Raw genomic sequence first — 5146 nt, forward strand, 5'->3', positions numbered from 1 at the left:
AAGCATGGGCCCCACTCCAACGTGACTGATGTCCTTATAACAGCAGGAAACACAGAGACAGAGACAGATGCAGAGCAAATATCATATGACAATGGAGGCAGAGATTGCTACTGTAAGCTGAGGGCCACCAAGGATTTCCACAAACCACCAGAAGCTAGGAGAGAGGCAGGAAGTCTCCCCTGAGGTTTCAGAGTGAACATAGCCCTGCTGACAGCTTAATTTCAGACTTGAAGCCTCCAGAGCCGTGAGACAGACACTTCTGTTGTCTTTGTTGTCTGTTGTCTTTGTTTTTTTAAATTTCTGTTGACTTCCTCTCTTCCTGTTCTCCTAAAAACTAGCCTGACCCTCCTAAAGATTTTACCTTTTTTCCACTCCGGGAAAATGGACAGAGGTATAAAACAAAGGTATATCTGTAGAGGTGGTTGTTGTTAATTGCTCATTCATGTCCAGCTCTTTGCAACCCCATGGACCTCATGGTAGCCTGCTGCCAGGCTCCTCTGTCCATGGGATTCTCCAGGCAAGAACCCTGGAGTGGGTTGCCATTCCCTTCTCCAGGGGATCTTCCCAATCCAGGGATCAAACCCAGGTCTCCTGCATGGCAGGCAGATTCTTTACTGTCTGAGCCACCAGGTAGCCCAGAGATTTAAAAAGTTGTCTTCTGCTTTTTCCCCCCTGGAGCCGTGCTGGTTCTGCAGCTCTGTGGCAAGCCGCAGAATCGGGGTTCTGTCCCACAGGATGGGGTTTGTTAAAGTTGTCAAGAACAAGGCCTACTTCAAGAGATACCAAGTGAGATTCAGAAGAAGGCGAGAGGGCAAAACTGACTACTATGCTCGGAAACGATTGGTAATCCAAGATAAAAATAAGTACAACACACCTAAATACAGAATGATTGTTCGTGTAACGAACAGAGATATCATTTCTCAGATTGCTTATGCCCGTATAGAAGGAGATATGATAGTTTGTGCAGCTTATGCTCACGAACTCCCAAAATATGGTGTGAAGGTTGGCCTGACAAATTATGCTGCAGCATATTGTACTGGCCTGCTGCTGGCCCGCAGGCTTCTTAATAGGTTTGGTATGGACAAAATTTATGAAGGCCAAGTCGAAGTGACTGGAGATGAATCAATGCGGAAAGTATTGATGGTCAACCTGGTGCCTTCACCTGTTACTTGGATATAGGACTTGCCAGAACTACTATCAGGAATAAAGATTTGGGGGCGCTAAAGGGAGCTGTCGATGGAGGCTTGTCTATCCCTCACAGTACCAAACGGTTCCCTGGTTATGATTCAGAAAGCAAAGAATTCAGTGCTGAGGTACACCGAAAGCATATCATGGGACAGAACGTTGCAGATTACATGCGTTACCTGATTGAAGAAGATGAAGATGCTTACAAGAAACAATTCTCTCAGTACATAAAGAACAACGTAACTTCAGACATGGAGGAGATGTATAAGAAAGCTCATGCTGCAATACGAGAGAATCCAGTGTATGAAAAGAAGCCTAAGAAAGAAGTTACAAAGAAGAGGTGGGACCATCCCAAAATGTCACTTGCCCAGAAGAAAGATCGGGTAGCTCAGAAGAATGCAAGCTTCCTTAGAGCTCAGGAACAAGCTGCCGAGAGTTAAACCAAACCACAATTTTCTATCAAGATTTTTCAGATAAGACAATAATAAACTTATTAAATAAGCTACAAAGAAAAGTTGTCTTCTCTGACTACCCAGAGTTGAGTAGCCATCCAGCTCTCTGACATAATTCCTGTTTTCTTGTTTACTTTGTCTCCTTGTCTAGAATATAAACTGCATGACAGCAGGGACCTATTCTTTTTTCTTCACTACTATATCCTGAGGACACACCTGACACATGAATGATCAATGCTTTTTGTATAGTGATTGAATAAGATTCTTACAGAATTCTAGCTGATTACCAGCTGTGTCCTAGGGCATGTCATGTAATTGCCCCAGCTTCAGTGTTTTCATCTGTAAAATGAGGAGAAATATATATGCCAAGAGTTAGGAGGAAAAAGTGACCAGTGCTATGCGGCTGTGCTGTGCTTAGCCGCTCAGTCGTGTCCGACTCTTTGTGACCCCGTGGACCGCAGCCCACCAGGCTCCTCTGTCCCTGGGGATTCTTCAGGCAAGAATACTGGAGTGGGCTGTCATGCCCTCCTCTAGGGGATCCTCCCAACCTAGGGATTGAACCCAGGTCTCCTGCATTGTGGGTGGATTTTGCACACTCTTTACCAGCTGAGCTACCAGGGAAGCCCAGGCCAGCTATGGGGAGGTGGCCTAGTTTTTTGGTTCAGTGGGGGAGGAATCAGCCAGACTAAGAGCTCTCCTGGTTCTCCACTAGACTTGTTTTAGTGCTTCCCCTCAGTCACTAGCAGATCCTGACACACAGTAGATGGTCAATAAATTTGTTAAATAAATGAATGGAAGGCAAGGATTTTGAGAGATATTTTACAGGTAAAATCTGGTAACAAACTGGATATTGGGGGGAGGAAGAATATCTGAGATGAAAACAAATATTTTGTTCATATAGGTGGGGCTCCTTTGACCTAGCCTTCATACTTTAAAACTTTTCTCTGGAAGGGCAATTCTAAAGTCTAGAGGCAGTTTTTACCTACCCCAATTTTTCATTTTTATTTTGGCTGTGCTGTGCCACATTCGAGATCTTAGTTCCCTAATCAGGAATTGAACCCATGCCTCATACATGGGGAACACAGAGTCCTAACCACTGGATCACCAGGGAAGCCCCCCAGTTTTTTTAATTTAAGGGAATAATTAGCTTTTCCAATGCACTCTCCTCTATCAGTATTTCTTTGGGGTTAAGACTGAGTCATTTCTTGGTAAGGGGCATCCCAGAGTGAACAGGAAGAGAAAAGGTGAAGTCAGTGGCGGTAAGCCATCCAGAAATAAACAAAGATTTCATGAGGGAAGACAGAGTGTTGGTCAGTCATATTCTTTGAAACTCAGAGTCAGAAAGCCACAGATTCTTCGCCTTCCCCACTTTCAGATTTAAAATATCAACAAATTCAATCTAGGACTTCCACTGATGTGGTCCTGCCTCCAGAATCACTAAGAGCCACATCCTCTCCCCGCCCTTGGGGACTGGCCACAGGCATCCACAGCTTTTATACTTGTGAAGAAAAGGAAGTAACACCCCTCCGGTTCTTTTGAACTGGTGGGCCATCCCCTCCTTTTTTGACCCCCCTCCCACTCAGACCCTCAGAAAAGAAAAAGTAGACTTTCAAAGCTGGCAAAATAACAAAGTTTGGTTTTTAAAATGGAAACAAAAACAAACATTTACAGCCCTTTCCCCACTTCTCAGCCTCCTCTAGGCAAAAATTTAATTAAAAAAAAAATTACCCTTTGCCCTCTCCCATTTTTCTTTTTTTTTAAAAAAAATATTTATTTATTTGACTGCACCAGGTCTTCGTTGCAGCACATGAGATCTTGTTCCCTGAGCAGGGATTAAACTTGGGTCCTCTGTATTAGGAGCTCAGAGTCTTAGCCACCAGGGAAGTTCCCCCATTTTTCAACAAGAAAAAACTCCATACTACTTTTCTCAATTAAATTATATTTAAATTAAATTATAGGACTGCCCTGGCTGTCCAATGGTTAAGACTTTGCCTTCCAATTCAGGGGGTGCTTTTTCAATGCCTGGTTGGAGAGCTAAGATCCTACATTCCTCGGGGCCAAAAAATCAAAAGACACAAAACAGAAGCAATATTGTAACAAATTAAATAAAGACTTTAAAAATGGTCCACATCAAAATAAATCTTAAAATTAATGAATTTAATGTATATTTTATATCTATACACAGATATATGATTTTAAATATATGATATGATTTAGGTCCTTCTTTAAACTTTCTTTAGATAGATTAATAAAACCTAGAAAAAAATTTAAAGGTTATTTATTCATTCATATTATTTAAAAAGCTTTTAAACTGGTTTTGGTAGAATTTTTAAATAAATTGGAGTATAAATCAAATAATAATAATGAAATAAGTAGATTAAAAATAGTTTAAGTTAGATACAACCAATTTTGTGTTGTTAATTTGAAAAGGTCAATTTTTTTGTTAGCATGGGGCTTCAATTATTTATGATATTCATGTCATTATCTCAATTATTTAACTTATATGCAGAGTACATCATGAAAAACGCTGGACTGGAAGAAGCACAAGCTGGAATCAAGGTTGCCAGGAGAAATATCAAGAACCTCAGATATGCAGATGACACCACCCTTATGGCAGAAAGTGAAGAGGAACTAAAAAGCCTCTTGATGAAAGTGAAAGAGGAGAGTGAAAAAGTTGGCTTAAAGCTCAACATTCAGAAAACTAAGATCATGGCATCTGGTCCCATCACTTCATAGCAAATAGATGGGGAAACAGTGGAAACAGTGTCAGACTTTATTTTTTGGGGCTCCAAAATCAGTGCAGATGGTGATTGCAGCCATGAAATTAAAAGATGCTTACTCCTTGGAAGGAAAGTTATGACCAACCTAGACAGCATATTAAAAAGCAGAGACATTACTTTGCCAACAAAGGTCTGTCTAGTTAAGCCTATGGTTTTTCCAGTAGTCATGTATGGATGTGAGAGTTGGACTATTAAGAAAGCTGAGCACCGAACTGATGTTTTTGAACTGTGGTGTTGGAGAAGACCCTTGAGAGTCCCTTGGACTGCAAGGAGATCCAACCAGTCCATCCTAAAGGAGATCAGTCCTGGGTGTTCATTGGAAGGACTGATGCTGAAACTGAAACTCCAATACTTTGGCGACCTGATGCAAAGAACTGACTCATTTGAAAAAGACCCTGATGCTGCGAAAGATTGAGGGCAGGAGAAGAAAGGGACGACAGAGGATGAGATCGCTGGATGGCATCACCAACTTAATGGACATGAGTTTGGGTAAACTCTGGGAGTTGGTGATGGACAGGGAGGCCTGGTGTGCTGCAATTCATGGGGTTGCAAAGAGTCAGACACGACTGAGCGACTGAACTGAACTGAATTATCTCAAAACTTAAATCCTTTCATTTTTTTGTCTTCAGTCAAAAGGATTAAACTAAACTACAAACAAGGTAAAGGTTATAGCATGAAAATAAACATTTAGATTGCCTATTTAAAATAAGTCTTGTCAGCTGCCTCTTG

The 5146-nt window shown here is 41.5% G+C and overlaps 1 pseudogene across 1 annotated transcript; it reads left to right on the forward strand.

Annotated features, from left to right (window-relative positions):
- Nucleotides 1-666: 666 nt before the first annotated feature.
- LOC122454343 lies at nucleotides 667-1682 on the forward strand (annotated as a pseudogene). Its single transcript, XR_006273365.1, has one exon. The product of XR_006273365.1 is annotated as a 60S ribosomal protein L5-like (transcript).
- The last annotated feature ends 3464 nt before the right edge of the window (nucleotides 1683-5146 follow it).

The sequence above is a fragment of the Cervus canadensis genome, chromosome 16, assembly GCF_019320065.1.
Source record: "Cervus canadensis isolate Bull #8, Minnesota chromosome 16, ASM1932006v1, whole genome shotgun sequence".
In the NCBI taxonomy this organism is placed as follows: Eukaryota; Metazoa; Chordata; class Mammalia; order Artiodactyla; family Cervidae; genus Cervus; species Cervus canadensis.